This window comes from Tenebrio molitor, chromosome 5 (assembly GCF_963966145.1).
Source record: "Tenebrio molitor chromosome 5, icTenMoli1.1, whole genome shotgun sequence".
Taxonomy (NCBI): Eukaryota; Metazoa; Arthropoda; class Insecta; order Coleoptera; family Tenebrionidae; genus Tenebrio; species Tenebrio molitor.
Window position 1 is genome coordinate 15,023,720 of NC_091050.1, and position 17,495 is coordinate 15,041,214.

The following is a 17,495-nucleotide window of genomic DNA, read 5'->3' on the forward strand; positions in this document are numbered from 1 at the left end:
TTGTTGTCCAGAAAAACCGTCTAATGAAATTCTATTTTTATTTTCTTGTCTATTAACAAAGAAATACGAAATCGCTGTCAAAATTTACAAAATTCCGTCAAGAAACGCATAATGAGACATTTTTTTCACCAAAAAAGTTAGTATGTTGCATTTTAACAGAACATTTATTTTGTTTTGTTTTGGTGTAGAAAAAAATAAATTAAACATTTTCATTTACATCTTTATTATCTCAATGACGTACATTAGAATTCGTTCATTCCTGATCAAATGCTTCATCAATAATTACCGATGGCAGTTCTAAAAATTCAAAAGTTTTGTTAGAATCTCAACGATCTGTATTGTTATAAAAAGGGGGCAAAGTATCGAGACCGACTGGACTATTTATACTACTATCATCAATCATTTTGCATTGCGCTTAATTTTCACACGACATCCACGTCGGAATTTGTTCACACGATATTAAAAAACAAACTAATGTGCCACCTCATCAGCGTACATTCCTGTTCAACATTACATAAACGACAAAGAAGATACTCACCACGTGCCTCTACAATCAAGGCCACAAAACTCAACATCAGAACCATGAAAATTGCAATTCTCATCATTATTCTTACTTGAGAAGCAGTTGCTGAATCGTTCACTATGACTGACAATAATGAACAGTCATCAATATAAACGTTTCTTATATACTCTACACTATCAGCATGGAGTGTCTTGCGTTTTTATTTTTATTGATTGTTGTACGCTTTGGGGGCCTAAGTACATCATTAATAATTTTAGTGATATTTCACAAAGTACCATTAAAGTCATTAACGTTGCGGTTAATGATCGAGGAATTTTAACAAAGATGATAACATAATGTTACATTGTAGAGTAAGTAGGACACTCTTTTGACTGGAAAATTTAGATAAAGGTTTCTGCTTCATACCAGTTGCAACTCTAATATACTCGTAGCTAAAATAATTAAATACAATCTAATTTATTTTAAATTCTAAGTTTTCAACTCAAGAAACCCATACAATTGATTCCGACCCTAACAAAATTTAAATACAGCCAGCAATACGTTTTTCATTCATAACTTGATCCAAAAACATGAATTATTTTTAACTTTTGCATGGTTTGGGCATCCCTCACAAAAAGTCTCAATTATAAAAATTTTAAAATGGCAGTAATCGACAATATTTTATATAATATAAACGATAAAGACACGACAAATATTGTAAGTTTACAGATGAATGTAAGATTTAATACGTAATTCTCAATTATATGGCTTCAACAATTCACCTATAATGCATTCATTTTTGTAATGACGAACTAACTGGAACTTTTTTTTTGTTAATTTTTTTTACAAAATATATGAAAATTCGACAGTTGGCAATGATTTAAAATGTCATATTATTGTCACTGCCAAAATGAATGAATTTCCAAAACGGAGTAAAGCATCAATAAGCAAGCAGAAGAAGCAGCCCATTTTAAAGGCTTTCAACAAAATTAAGAAAGAAATTACTCATGGAGACAATGAAAACGTAAATACGTAAAGTACAAAATTGTAGAAGCAGTGGCGAGTGTTTTTTCGGTAAATCCTAATCTAAAATAAAACTTTTGCTAAGTGCTGCACAGGCTTCAGTCCCAGAAGTATGTATAGAATTTTAAATGAAGGACAAGAATAAGGCTTATGAGATACTTTAGCATCCATGACATATCCACAAATATTTTTCATTTGGTTGAAGATTCGGATTCGGACTTGGAAAACAGCGACGATGACGAGGATGAGTAGCAAAATGCAAAATTCTTTCATTGTTACGTTCAACTGGCTTTTCGTATTTGTGTAGTGCAACTTTGCTTTTTTCTTCAAAATAATTAATAGTTATTTATTTAACGAGTTCGTGTGTAATTTTGGCTTTTTTGGCATGAGTGGACCAGTTTAAAACTCGAGTGAAACGAGAGTTTTAAAGGTCCACGAGTGCCAAAAAAGCCCAAATTACACAAGAACGAGTTGAATACAACGTTTTTTTGTTCGACGAGCCCCTTAAAGGCTCCAAATCGCTAAAAATCTTTAAAATTAGCTTGACGTTTCGTTTTGACAAGTTGTCAAATTTATCAAAATCCGTTCACACAGGCGAAAATTCTCAAATTCTGACAGTGTCGAACAAAAAAAACATTTAGTTTCACTATACTTTGAATTGGACAAGTTTTGACAGAACAAATGACGTGACTCATAACCTAACTTTTTAAAAGCCCAAATTCGCGGTAAAAAGATGTGTTCACAAGATAAAAGTTACTAAATTTAGTAACTCTAGTTCGTCATTACAAAAGTGAATTGATTATATTCGAAAAATTTGTGTAGCAAAATGTGAAGAGGAAAATGGACAAATTATCATAATACAGGGTATTGCTATGAAGACTTATGTTGTGTTCAATATCATCGTCAAGAAAATAAAACTTAAACATCCAAACCTAACCTCACAAATTTTGCCAGAGTGTACCTCTAAAAGCGGATGTGTTTGCAGTTTCTATTGAAAAATACAGATTTTTGATGTTTATTTAAAAACAGCATTGGATTTAAATAATATTAATTATTTATGCCTTGCTTCTTATTCTTCTAAGTCATTCATAATGATATTACTTAAAATCAGTAACGAGCATCATAGAAGTTTTCACTTCTGTCGTGCGGTCTTAAGCACACACTCTTTTTTTTTATAACTTGGGACAATCAATTGCATTACCTTCGACCATATCAGACCGTATTTGTCCCCACGGTCCCCACCAAAGATCAAAACAAAACCACAGAATCAAAACTCTAAAACCCTCCTTGAACTGCTATCTACTGGGTGATTCAAAATGATTGTGGCCAAGTATGGCAACTATGTACGAAAATTTATGTGGCAACTGTGTGGGTAGGGTAGTTCATAGTCGCGCAATTTTGTAAGTTGTTAATTTTAGAGTGGTATATAAGGGAAAGTAGGCTCGATCCTGGTTCCTAGGGGAGTTTTTGAGAGTTACATTTTCTGTTGGCAGCATCTACTGTTTACTATCAAGCTTCAAATATCTGTCAGTTCGGTCAAGCGCCAAATTCAAAACAGAAAAATTTCTTAAAATGGTTGGTTGCACGGCACCTTATTGTTCTTCCAGATCAGAAAGAGGTATTAAAATGTTTCAGTTCCCAAACGATGCGTCACGCAGACAATTGTGGATCCAAAATATTGGGAAACCATTGAATTGGCAGCCTAGTTGCCACAGACTTTGTGAAGTAAATGCAAGCAAATCTAAATAGTTAACATAAAATTTACATTTTATTTTCACTCTTGAAATATTTTAACAATGAGCAATTTAATTTAAATGCAAATAATGACAAAATTTTAAGAAATAAAAAATAAATAAAACAACCTCCAAATTTGAATGCACCTTCAACATCATCACTTACACTCCCTACTTGTTCCTCCACCTACACTGAACATAATTCTTTTCTAGCAAATGAAAATATTCTTCACTACATTGCAGGCTCAATAGTCAACTCCCTATCTAAAAAGAGCATGTGTACTAAATGTGCTAATTAGCTTCATTCTGAGGACAACAATCACTGTGACGACAATGTTCAGATATATAGTTCAAAGCGAAATTTTGGAAGTTTACATTTTCCAAGTAGCTGCTTTTTTACACTTATTCGAATATGTGAAGAAACATTTAATCGCCATACAAAAGTTGTACTTTCCAATCAGCTTACAGAGACAACATACACTTCTATAGTATTGTCTATGTCTTCCCACATCATAATTCCAGCTTGCTGTAAACTTGCACACCTCATTATAAAAAAATTTCTAATCATTCGCTCAACATCACTAGCAAATCACTTTACGGAAAATTTACAGCACAAATGGCAAAGTTTTTCCACAAGTTGTAAGTTTGTAGTTGAACACTGTAATTGAACTTATTTTCTTCCATAATTGTGTTTATTTTGCACCTACTCTTGAAATGTCACCTGTCATATCCACAGAACAGTCATATCATTATCATAGTCATATCTAACAATTTTGACAATAACAGTGCAGCCAAGCAACAATCGACAAACGCCCCTAGGAACCAGGATAGAGTCTACTCTCTTTAATATACTAATTTTAGTTAATTTCAATGTGTAATGGAATTGAAAAAATCAAATACACGCTTATGAAATGTCATACAAATGGAACTGGAACAGCTGGAACTTTTTTTTTGTTAAATTTTTTTACAAAATAAATACAAATTCGACAGTTGGCAAAAATTTAAATTGTCAAGTTATTGTCGCTGTCAAAATGAATGAATTTCCAGAACGGAGTAGAGCACCAACAAGCAAGCGGACGAGCAGCACATTTTAAAAGCTTTCAACAAAATAAAAGAAATTACTCATGGAGATGATGGAAACGTAATGAAAACGTACAAAATTGTAGAAGCAGTGGCGGATATTTTTCCGGTAAATTCCAATCTAACGGCATATCAAAAAAACGTTGAAGAAGAATTGACCACCCAAGAGGAATAGTTAGTTGTTCATTGATTGTCTCGTCTATACCATTAGTTTTTCCTCACAACAATTTTCATTCTTCCATTCACTTTATTTTACTAATCGTTTGTTGTTGATTAAAATTGGAGAACCTCACAATCAACAACCAACACTGAAGGTGTTATTCTTTATCAAGGATTTGTATATTTTTTTAATAAAATGTAATATTTGAAAGTTCGTAATTAGCACAGTGGCGGCCATTAATTTGGAAACACCAAGATTTTTCTATTGTAAATTGTTTGTCACTTTGACAATGTTATTGACATATCAATTTTCTGTTGAATGCGCTCAACGATGACATGGGTGACATGAGTTCATGACATAACACTTACACTGTCAAATATTACCAACACTGCAGCAGGTAGTGCAGCAGGGTTTTCTATATTTTATAGCTCCATAACTGCACAATTACTGTTGCGCGTGAATCAAAGGCGAATAATTATTCTATGATTTATTGAGACACACACTAGATGTTTGCCGATCTCTCGCATACATGAATGACTTACACTTTACACTTGATCTACTGTCAAGCTTTGAATTATAAGTGTACAAAAATGACTTACGCTTGCTCTGATGTCAAGCTCTGAATTGCAAGTATGTATACAAAATTGACTTACGCTTGCTCTAATGTCAAGCTCTGAAATGCAAGTGAAAACTTATTCTAAAACTACCACTATTATATAACTACGAGCGTGGGGGGTAGGGTGGCAAATGGCCGACGCCTCAAGCCAAGTTCAGGTAAACTGAACATGGTCCCGCCGTTGAAATGCTCTGATTTCAAAACAATATGATTAATTGACTTAAATTAAATTGATATGTACAAAAATGATTGAAACTATAAACATAAAGAAATCCTTAATTAATTAACCTACAATACATATATACATAAATCTTTGAATCATTGAATCACAAATGAAAACAACACTAGACCGGTAAAGGGCTCAGTTTGTGCACTGATCGTTTCACCACACCACTTTTTGTTCGGACCGACACAGTACGCACTTTTCCATCGCGTCCAGGGTGCACTGCTTCGATGCGACCGAGACTCCAGCACAAGGGGGGTATGTTGTCCTCGTGAACGATGACGATGTCACCTACAGCTGCAGGGCGCGTTGATGTGGCCCATTTTGAACGTTGTTGCAGTTCGACAATGTATTCACGAGACCACCTTTTCCAAAAATGTTGGCGTACTTGTTGGATTTTCTGCCATTGGTCCAGTCGATGGATGTTGATCTCGGTCACGTCAGATTCGGCCGGGGCGGTGAGTGCAGTTCCAATTAGGAAGTGGCCAGGTGTGAGTGGGGATAAATCATCGGGATTTGAGGACAGGGGAGTTATAGGCCGCGAGTTGAGGCATGCCTCAATTAATGTGAGACATGTGTACATCTCTTCATATGTAAACAATGACTGACCTATAATTCTCTTGAAATGAAATTTCATGGACTTAATACCTGCTTCCCAAATACCGCCCACATGCGGAGAACGAGGAGGTATAAAATGCCACTCAACATTGTTCTCAGCACAATTCGAAATGAAATTTTTGAAAAGTTCTGATTTTATGACTTCCTGATGAATGAATCTTAATTCGCGATCGCTTCCCTTGAAGGTCGTTGCGTTATCAGAGTACATTCTTGACGGTTTACCTCTGCGGGACATGAACCTTTTAAATGCTCCTATAAATGATGATGACGTACAGTCGGTAACCAACTCTAAATGAATTGCCTTGGTAGCCAAACATATGAATAAGCAAACATATGCCTTTATAGACCTCTTTCCACGACCTTTTCCTTCTCTTATAGAAATAGGTCCGGCGTAGTCTACACCGCAATCGCGAAACGGTCTGATAAGATTTACTCTTGCGTCAGGTAAATTTCCCATAATTTCCTCATAAGTGATTGGGGATGCGCGTCTACAAAGTACACAATTATGTAGTATTCTTCGGATGGTATTGCGACCGCCTAAGAGCCAATAAGATTCTCTAATTGCCGCTAAGGTGGCTTGAGGTCCAGCGTGTAATTGACGCAGGTGTTCTCGTTCTACAATTAAATTTGTTATGTGATGTCTTTTTGGTATGACAATTGGAAATTTTTTGTTGTAAAAAATGTTTGCATTTACCAATCTGCCGCCTACTCGGATAATTGAGTCTGCATCCAAAAATGGGTTTAATTTTATTAGTGGACTAGATTTGGGCAGTGGTTTATTTTTTACGAGACAGTTGTATTCGTCGGGGAATGCTTCCTGTTGTACTAATTTTACAATAACATTATGACTAAACCTTATTTCCTTAACAGACAACGGTCCGGTTATTTTTTCACCTTTAATTTTGTTGTAAAATCGAAAGCAGAGGGCAATGACGTTAATTAATTTTTTGAAAGATGAATATTTTAATAACAATTCGGATGATTCGTTGTTAATTACTGCTTTTGTGCATACAATTCGACGTCGTTCTTCTGTTTCGGAAGGATTAATGATATTTTTGATATTGTCCGAATGATCGGTTTCGTTTTGCCACAAAAATGTTGGTCCATTTAACCATAATTTATTGTCAATCAATTGTTTAGGAGTACAACCACGAGAAATAATGTCAGCGGGATTTGAATTTGATGGCACATGTGTCCAATTTTCAATGTTGGTGAGTGTTTGAATTTTTGACACTCGATTAGCGACAAATGTGGTCCAAGTGTTTGGAGACGCTGCTAACCAGCTTAAAACAATTGTGGAATCGGTGTAGTAAAATTCATTGTCAATTTCGCAATTCAAACTTTTCTTAACCTCAGTCATTAGTTCTGATACTAAGACTGCACCACATAGCTCTAATCTAGGTAGAGTTTGAGTTTTAATTGGAGCAACTCTAGATTTAGCAGTGAGTAACCGAACTTGAATATCCCCGTTTTTGTCACATGACTTGACAAATATACAAGCTCCGTATGCTAGCTGTGAAGAATCGCAAAATCCGTGTAATTCTACTTGAGTTGGGGTTTGAACACCTATTACACAACGCGGAATTATTACATCGTTGAGATCTGACAACGTTTTCACAAAATTATCCCACTGATTTTCTAAATAATTTGGTAGTTTTTCATCCCATTCTAATTTGGCTGTCCACAACTTTTGAAGAAATATTTTCGCGGTTACAACAACTGGTGCAATTAATCCCAAAGGGTCGAATAATTGGGCTGTTAACGATAATACGACTCTTTTTGTTTTGACTACATTAACATCCCTTAACTTGATACGATACTGAATGTGATCCGAATTACAGTTCCAAATGATACCTAGTGTTTTTGAGATTCCTTCCTTATCTAAATTAATTTCAGAGGTATGTACAACTGAATTTGGTAACAATGATTTTTCATTTGATGCCCATTTGCGTAAAGAAAAGGTACCTCGTGCCAAACATTCGGAAATTTCTGTTTTGAGCTTTAACGCATTTTCCGTGTTATCGCTACCGCTTAGTAAATCGTCGACATACATGTTTTTCATGATGTGATCGTATGCATTTGGGAAATTATGTCTTTCGTCGCTTGCTAATTGATGCAATGTGCGTATCGCTAAATAGGGAGCTGACGATACACCGAAAGTTACAGTTTTAAGTCTGTACGTCTGAATTTCTGAAATTTCGTCAAAGCGCCAGACAAATCTTTGATAATCATAATATTGAGGCTGTATCTGTATTTGCCGATACATTTGTGAAATGTCAGCTGTGAACGCGACCTTGTGTTCTCTAAAACGTAAAAGAATGGAATACAAATCTGACTGAATTTTGGGACCAATTAACAAGAGGTCGTTTAGACTTTTTTGATTGGAGGTTTTCGCCGACGCATCAAATACCACACGCAATTGGGTGGTCGTACTCTCTTCCTTTGTTACCCCATGATGCGGTAAATAATAACAAGGATTGTCGAGTTCGTTTGCCGGTACCTGCTCAGCATGTCCCTGTCGGAAGTAATCTTCAATCACTTTCGCATAGACCGTTTTAAAACCTTTGTCCCTTCTAAATTTGCATTCTAGCGATTTGAAACGCTTTATGGCACCCGCTCTAGAAGTACCTAAATTACGTTTTTCCTGTTTAAATGGTAAAGGGACCAAGTATTTACCCGTCTTCGACCGTTTATGATGGTCAGCAAATATTTTCTCACAGAGAGCGTCGTCTTGGTTTATGATTGTTTCGTTTTTAAAAGAGTCCAGTTCCCAAAACTTATTAACCATCTGTTCGAGAGCAGGTTGTACAAAGTGGCATAAATTTCGAATTGCAATATCCTGTCCATTGTTGTAACAGGAATTTACAACAACCCAACCAAGTTTCGTTTCTTGCAGAAGAAAGTTTTGTGCCAAAGATTCGCGATTAGGCTTCAAGAGTTGGAAGAAAACTTGAGCACCAATTAATAAATCTATTGCTCCTTTCACATGAAATGTAGGATCTGCTAATTGGATGTGTTGTGGAAATTTTAAATTCGCGGTTGAAAATGAATTACATGGCAAAAATTCGGAAATTTGAGGAATGACTACGCACGACAAATTTGAATTGTAATCTTCATAATTCGACTGAATTTTGATATCTGTTACGTTTGACGCATTTGTTAGGGACTGATTGATGCCAGCGACTGACAGAACTACGGGTTGTAATTTTAGTTTTAACAACTTTGCTACTCGTTCTGACACAAAATTTAATTGAGAGCCGCTGTCTAAAAGAGCCCTAAATACGTGTGTTTTACCAAAATGATCATAAACTTGGACTTGTGCCGTGGGAAGTATTACGTTGCTAAAATACACTTGATGTGAATTTATCTTCAAAACAGTTGGTGGTTGTTGATTATTATTTGTCTGTGAATGAGTTTCATGCAATAAAGTGTTGTGCGATTCCTTGCAAATTTTACATCGATATTCCGATTTACAAGTGGATGCTACATGATTATCGCGAAAACAATTGTTACATAAGCGTTTTGAATGAACGAGATTGATCCTGTCTTTTACCGTTAAATTGATAAATTGTGCGCAATGAAATAAGTTGTGATTTTGCGAACAACACGGACAAGTGAGGATTTTGTTGTTGCCGGAATTTGATTTTTTGCCTTTGTTAGTCGACACATTCGCGATTACTTTAGGCTTCACCTTTTTTGAATTATTGTCATGACTAACGGATTTGTTAGACATTAGATGTAATGTTTCTAATGTTTCGCATCGCTTTTCTAAAAATTCCTTTAGTTGATCCCATGTCGGTAGATTAGCCGTTAATTTAGACTGCCATTCTCTTTTAGACACGAAATCTAATTTTTCCGAAATTATTGCAACTAAAGTAACGTCGCGGAACTTTTGTGGGGTGATATCATGTACATTGAGAGCTTCTAAATGACTTGATACAGTATCTAATAACTTTCGCAATTCCTGATACGATGGTTTGTTTAAATTGTTGTGATTTAAAATGCCAAAAATATGCTCTTGAACAATTAATCTTTGATTGCTGTACCGATTTTGTAGAAGACTCCAGGCAATGTAATAATTTTCAGCCGTTACCTTTAGCGATTCAATTGTTTTAATTGCGTTACCCTTTAAGCACGACTTTAAATAGTGAAATTTGTGAATTTCTGAAAGTTGCGTGTTTTGATCGACTAGAGCTGAAAAAGTGTCGTAAAAAGAGGTCCAGTCAGAATATGAACCATCAAAGGACGGTAATGTTAATTCTGGTAATTTGACTGGAACTGATTTTTGATTTACTTCATTTGAATTTGAAATCGGATTTGAAATTGTTGTTTGTTGACTTTGTGGTTTATGTTGGGCTTCCAAAGTGCGTAATTTTGACAAAACACTGTGGTAGTCCTTATCAAAAGTCGTACCTTGATCTGCAGTAGAAGTTTGATTAAGAGAGATTTCTATATCTTCAATCTGCATTTGAATTTCAAAAAACTCATCATAAATAGGTCTTAATTTTGTTAACCGTTCTTGAATTTCCATTAAACATGATAAATCTGGCAAAGCATTTTGAGCCAATGTTAATTTGCGTTTTATAGCTCCTCGCTTTATGTTTAACGATGAAAGTGTTTCGGCAGTCATTGTTTACTTATGAATTGTAACGTTGATACCGAAAATTGATTGAAATTGGGAATGGAAAAATGGATTTGAACTGCACTTACTGGTGTGAAGTCTGATGTCCACGCTGCTGGGGTTGACTTGGACGTGAAGCTGCTCGTTGATGTCCACGCTGCTGGGGTTGACTTGGACGTGAAGCTGCTCGTTGATGTCCACGCTACTGAGGTTGACCTGGTCGTGAAGCTGCTCGTTGATGATGTTCACGCTGCCTAAGGACGTCCTCGTCGTGGGTTTTTTCTTTTTTGATGTTACGGTGTGGAAACACTTTGTTTTATGATGATAATGCGAGAAATCCGGCTCGAAGGACCAAAATGTTGCGCGTGAATCAAAGGCGAATAATTATTCTATGATTTATTGAGACACACACTAGATGTTTGCCGATCTCTCGCATACATGAATGACTTACACTTTACACTTGATCTACTGTCAAGCTTTGAATTATAAGTGTACAAAAATGACTTACGCTTGCTCTGATGTCAAGCTCTGAATTGCAAGTATGTATACAAAATTGACTTACGCTTGCTCTAATGTCAAGCTCTGAAATGCAAGTGAAAACTTATTCTAAAACTACCACTATTATATAACTACGAGCGTGGGGGGTAGGGTGGCAAATGGCCGACGCCTCAAGCCAAGTTCAGGTAAACTGAACAATTACGAATTCACTTTTTCAAAAGCCGACCTTTTTGGTTATAATTCGCATGTCATATTTTTCAAAAGTAACTAGGTTTTTTAGCAACCGTGATTTTTACGTGAAATTGAATGTGAATGAAGTTGACGTTTTCTGACACTCTTTGTGGAAAAGTGAATACCTAGAAAGTGTTGAAAAATTTAAAAATGGCCTACCCTGAGGACAAAAAAAGGATGAAGGTATTTTATACGGTCTCATCTTTATCGAAAAAGATAAAATTGGTTCGTGCTTTAAACAGTTTCGATTATTAATCGCCTTCATTAACATACTAGTTTATTAAATAACTATTAGATGCTAGACGTATTAATAACCTCATTTTAATATCTATCTACTATTGTCACGTTATTGTGACAAATTGCAATAATTAAGACAAGGCACATTTTTTCGTATCGATCAATGACTGTAATTTAGAAAGCATAAAATCATTTTTGTTAAAATTCCTCTATCATTAACCGGAACGTTAATGACTTTAATGGTAGTTTTGGAAATATCGTTAAATGATTAATGGCGTACTTAGGCCGCTAGTGTAGAGTATATAAGAAACGTTTATGGTGATAACTGTTCATTACTGTCAGTCATACTGAACGATTCAGCAACTGGTACCTGATAATCGAGATTCTTCTGTATCCTATTTTATCAAAAGTAAATTCAGGATGGATTGGGTATTTCAGTGTCAAATAATTTTATATTTTGGCTAGAGGTATTTTCATATTTGGTGGCGGAAACAAAAGACTGAGAAATGTCACAAAATTGTGTTGTCAGTGTCAAAATTCTCATAAACGCCGTAAAAAGGAATGTCTAGGTACAGTCCATTCACTTTTGTTTTAGACCAGAATAGGCTATGGAAATTTGGCGAGTTGTATGGTAAGACTGTGGCTGAATGACAATATACATCATGTATAATATTTGAGGTTACACTTTCTTGTCAAAATTCATGACCAGGGCCCCATTCCACCAACATTTTTTGAAACTTTGCACTTTGCGCTTTTCACTTTGCCGATATTGAAAAATGCAAACCTTTTACGTTCCACCAATATTCTTAACCACTATGCAAAAAAGTGGAAATTTTTATGTATTTGCAAAGCCAATTTACTTTTCCTTTGCAAAATATATTGTTGTTGTTGGAACGCAAAGTTGTTTGGTAAAGTGTAAAGGGCATAGTATAAAGCTGCAAAGTCGTTGGTGGAATAGGGCCCATATATTATCATTTTCCAATTAACTACATAGTTTCGAGGACTCAATAATGTGTGTATTTAGTGATAAATGTAAATATTGCACAAATTTAAAACTAATTTACCTTAATACTTAATAATAATGTCAAATTTGACACTGGCAGTTCGAAAAATTTAATTTTGTTATTTTGACATAGCCCCGATACCAACATTTAAAGAAATTAAAATAGCCTACTCTGATCTAAAACAAAAATGAATGTATTATAAATTTAAATTTTCGCTAAATAGATTGAAGAAATGAATTCTAAGGAAACCAGTTTTTGTCAGTGGTTCAAAAGGAAAAGTTATTCTCATATAATCAAACGTATTACAAATTATGTCTCTAGTTCGACGATGAATAACTTTCTTACTGCCAATTTGCTGCATTTCTGTGGAAATCACGAACGTCTTTGAGAAATTTGACACTGACAATACAAATTTGTGACATTTATCAGTCTTTTGTTTCCGCCATCAAATATGAAAATATCTCTAGCATTTGCTTTTGCTAGCAATTTTTCTAGCCTTTGGTCGCATATGCTATGCTTTTGTTTATAAGTGTGCTAGCAAAGGCTAGAAAAATTGCTAGCAAAAGCAAATGCTACCTCTTTATTAATATGGGCCTATGTCTTGTAAATAGTAACATGCAGGGAGTTAACATAATGCGAATTTAGCAATGGTCAATCCAACGTGAACGGTGTATGCAGTCGAATGCAAAACGTTTTGGTCGTCAATGTCACTAAAAGTTATTCGTTTATGGCTTATTGTCATGAAAAAGTCAAAAATAATTTAAACGTCAATTAGTAGCATCATGAGCCTGACATCGCCGCGCCAATGTCACAATTAACGTCAAATAAATAATGTAAAGGTTAAGACCGATTTAAAATTGAGTATTTCAAAGTTTGTGAAAAAATGACATTGACGACCAAAACGTTTTGCATTTAACTGTATAATTTTCCCCAAAATTATAAAACCACCACCACCGCAATTTACCTGGAAAATACAATCGGCAACGTTGTATAAGCACATTAATTTGACGTTTGACATGGGGAAAATAAAATGTTAGATTAGGCCTTGTGCTTTTTTTTATTGTGCGATTTTGATTATACATACTAAAGTTTATACTAAATTAGTTTACAGTATAACCAAAAACAGCTACTGAAATTAAAATATCCAGCTTTTTTCGAAAATATATTGTGGGCTGCATTTTCAATTCCATCGGGCTTATTATCACTCGTGAATAACCCTGTATTATGTACTTATTACATAAAGAGCTATTAAAATAACATTTATTAAAAAAAAACGTTGAGAATGTCTTAAAATATTCATTATCATCACACTTGCTCAATTAATAACACAAGACGTAACGTGAACGTACTCTTATTGTTATTTGCAACAGTCGAAGATTTATTCAAATACAAGAATTTTTGTCTTTTTTGTCTAAATTGAAACACTTTCTCGGATTCTATTTAATTTTATATTATTTAATTAATCATTTTAATAAGTTTTTTATTTTTATATTTTATTCTATTTAAATTTAATTAGTTCCTTTTCACAACAATTTATCTTCCATTTTATTGCACTAGGACTAGTTGTTACTCTTCAATTTCTCAACAACTTAAGAACAATTAGAGAAATGGTTGAAAGCTACGTTTTACTGGTTGCCTACGAGGCAACAACATACAGGGCAAGTCACATAAGGTTTATTTCTGAATTTATTTTGTACGCAACCAAGAATACTAATTACGCTGACCACTTGATACCATTTATAATGTGATTTTATTTAGTAATCCACGTAGGTATGTAATTTGGCTAAAAATGTCAAAATGACAGTTGATGAATTTAATTTTTGATTTCATTAATCAGAACAGGAAAACGCCATTGTGACATTTTTAGCCAAATTACATACCTACGTTGATTACTAAATTAAATCACATTATAAATGGTATCAAGTAGTCAGCGTCATTAGTATTTTTGGTTGCGTACAAAATAAATTCGGAAATAACCCTTATGTGACTTGCCCTGTATTTATATTAACTATCTTACGATATTATTTAAATAGTTGAAGAAGAATTCATGGTGAATGAATTCTACTTCTCTATGTATTTGGTCATATTGGGGAATGCAGTTCGTTATGATTTTGACCCATTCCCCAAGATTTATGTGTTCCAAAGCGAAAATAAATATACCCGGCGCATCCACCATTTGTCCTTAAAACACTTATCACACTCGTAATTACGTTGTTGTCCAGAAAAACCGACTAATGAAATTCTATTTTTATTTTCTTGTCTATTAACAAAGAAATACGAAATCGCTGTCAAAGAAACGCATAATGAAAGACATTTTTTTCTCCAAAAAAGTTAGTATGTTGCATTTCAACAGAACATTTATTTTGTTTTGGTGTAGGAAAGAAATAAATTAAACATTTTCATTTACATCTTTATTAGAATCTCAATGACGTACATTAGAATTCGTTCATTCCTTATCAAATGCTTCACCAATTATTACCGATGGCAGTTCTAAAAATTCAAAAGTTTTGTTAGAATCTCAACGATCTGTATTGTTATAAAAAGGGGGCAAAGTATTGAGACCGACTGAACTATTTATACTACTAATAATTGTGGCATTTCAAAAGTTTCGCGCGATTCTGACCTAATATGTCAAATACTGACACTGACTTTATAATCCTTGATGAAAATCCTGTTTACGCTAATCAAATTTCGGAATTTATACAGAGTGTTTAAATCTTTCCTGTCTGAGATTTCAACGGCCGCAACTGTACATTCCTGTTCAACATTTACATAAACGACAAAGAAGATACTCACCACGGGCCTCTACAATCAAGGCCACAAAACTCAACATCAGAACCATGAAAATTGCAATTCTCATCATCATTCTTACTTGAGAACCAGTTGCCGAATCGTTCACTATGACTGACAATAGTGAACAGTCATCAATATAAACGTTTCTTATATACTCTACACTATCAGCATGGAGTGTCTTGCGTTTTTATTTTTATTGATTGTTGTACGCTTTGGGGGCCTAAGTACATCATTAATAATTGTGATATTTCACAAAGTACCATTAAAGTCATTAACGTTGCGGTTAATGATCGAGGAATTTTAACAAAAATGATAACATATGTTACATTGTAGAGTAAGTAGGACACTCTTTTGACTGGAAAATTTAGATAAAGGTTTCTGCTTCATACCAGTTGCAACTCTAATATACTCGTAGCTAAAATAATTAAATACAATCTAATTTATTTTAAATTCTAAGTTTTCAACTCAAGAAACCCATACAATTGATTCCGACCCTAACAAAATTTAAATACAGCCAGCAATACGTTTTTCATTCATAACTTGATCCAAAAACATGAATTATTTTAAACTTTTGCATGGTTTGGGCATCCCTCACAAAAAGTCTCAATTATAAAAATTTTAAAATGGCAGTAATCGACAATATTTCTCGTATCCCACCTCCACCCGGCGGCACGGCAATTTTGCCGGAGTACATACACTATTACGGATATTACTATCAAGTAATAGTGCAGTGCTTATCAACATAATTACCGGCGTCTCGCCTCCGCATTTTGACTTTGTTGTGTTTTATTATGTTCTGTGTCAATGTTAAGGAACTTCCTCACGATGTGACATGAGTATAATAATATACCTTTTTGAATTTCAACTACCAATATGTTATCTAAATCCAGAATTTTTAAATTTTTAAAAAGAGATTGCGGTACTATTCCCGTTGCTGAAATTACAAGTGGTAAAATCGAATTTTTTTCTAAACACCAAAGATTTCTCATAGCAACGGAGAGCTCTAAATATTTATTAATTTTTGTGTTATATGTCTGTGTTATATTATGTGAATTTGGAACAGCTATATCTAAAAGATATGCTTGCTTTTGTTGTTTATTTAAAATTATAATGTCTGGTCTGTTACGCTTAATATGAATGTCAGTTAAAATTGTTCTATCAAAATATAACTTGTAACTGTCATTTTCCAAACAACTTTCTGGTGTATAACTATAATGTGGTTGTGTATTCTTTAATAAATTGAATTTAACAGCTAAATTCATGTGTATAATTTTAGCGAATATATCGTGACGTTTTTTATATTCGCTTTGAACCAAAACGGTGCAAGAAGAAATGATGTGTTCAATTGTTTCCCCTTCAGTTCCGCAAATCCTACATTTATCAATTATCGATTGTAAACCGCATATGTGTTTTTTTATAATTTCTTGTATTTATAACACGATCTTGTATTGCAAATATAAAACCCTCCGTCTCAGGGTGAATATTTGATTTCTTAAGCCATGCATGAGAGGCCTGAATATTAACTTCTGGTTGTTCCAGTTCTTAAAGTATCTCCCATGTAAAGACTTCTGTTTTATATTTGCTATAGTGTCAGGTATATTTGGCTTAACAATATCTGAAATTATATTATCACTTAAATTTAAAGGTGTGTAGCCTTTATCGGCTGAAACCAAAGCATTAAAAAATATAAACGACAAAGACACGACAAATATTGTAAGTTTACAGATGAATGTAAGATTTAATACGTAATTCTCAATTATATGGCTTCAACAATTCACCTATAATGCATTCATTTTTGTAATGACGAACTAACTGGAACTTTTTTTTTGTTAATTTTTTTTACAAAATATATGAAAATTCGACAGTTGGCAATGATTTAAAATGTCATATTATTGTCACTGCCAAAATGAATGAATTTCCAAAACGGAGTAAAGCATCAATAAGCAAGCAGAAGAAGCAGCCCATTTTAAAGGCTTTCAACAAAATTAAGAAAGAAATTACTCATGGAGACAATGGAAACGTAAATACGTAAAGTATAAAATTGTAGAAGCAGTGGCGAATTTTTTCTCGGTAAATCCTAATCTAAAATAAAACTTTTCCTAAGTGCTGCACAGGCTTCAGTCCCAGAAGTATGTATAGAATTTTAAATGAAGGAC

At 34.1% G+C, this 17,495-nt stretch overlaps 1 long non-coding RNA gene across 1 annotated transcript; it reads right to left on the minus strand.

The window, feature by feature from the left end:
• Nucleotides 1-14,942: 14,942 nt before the first annotated feature.
• On the minus strand, nt 14,943-15,814 carry LOC138131580 (uncharacterized). The gene is made up of 2 exons (XR_011159852.1): nt 15,343-15,814; nt 14,943-15,036 (listed from the first exon to the last, which is right to left on the minus strand). It is a non-coding gene; the product is annotated as an uncharacterized lncRNA (long non-coding RNA).
• Nucleotides 15,815-17,495: the final 1,681 nt, after the last annotated feature.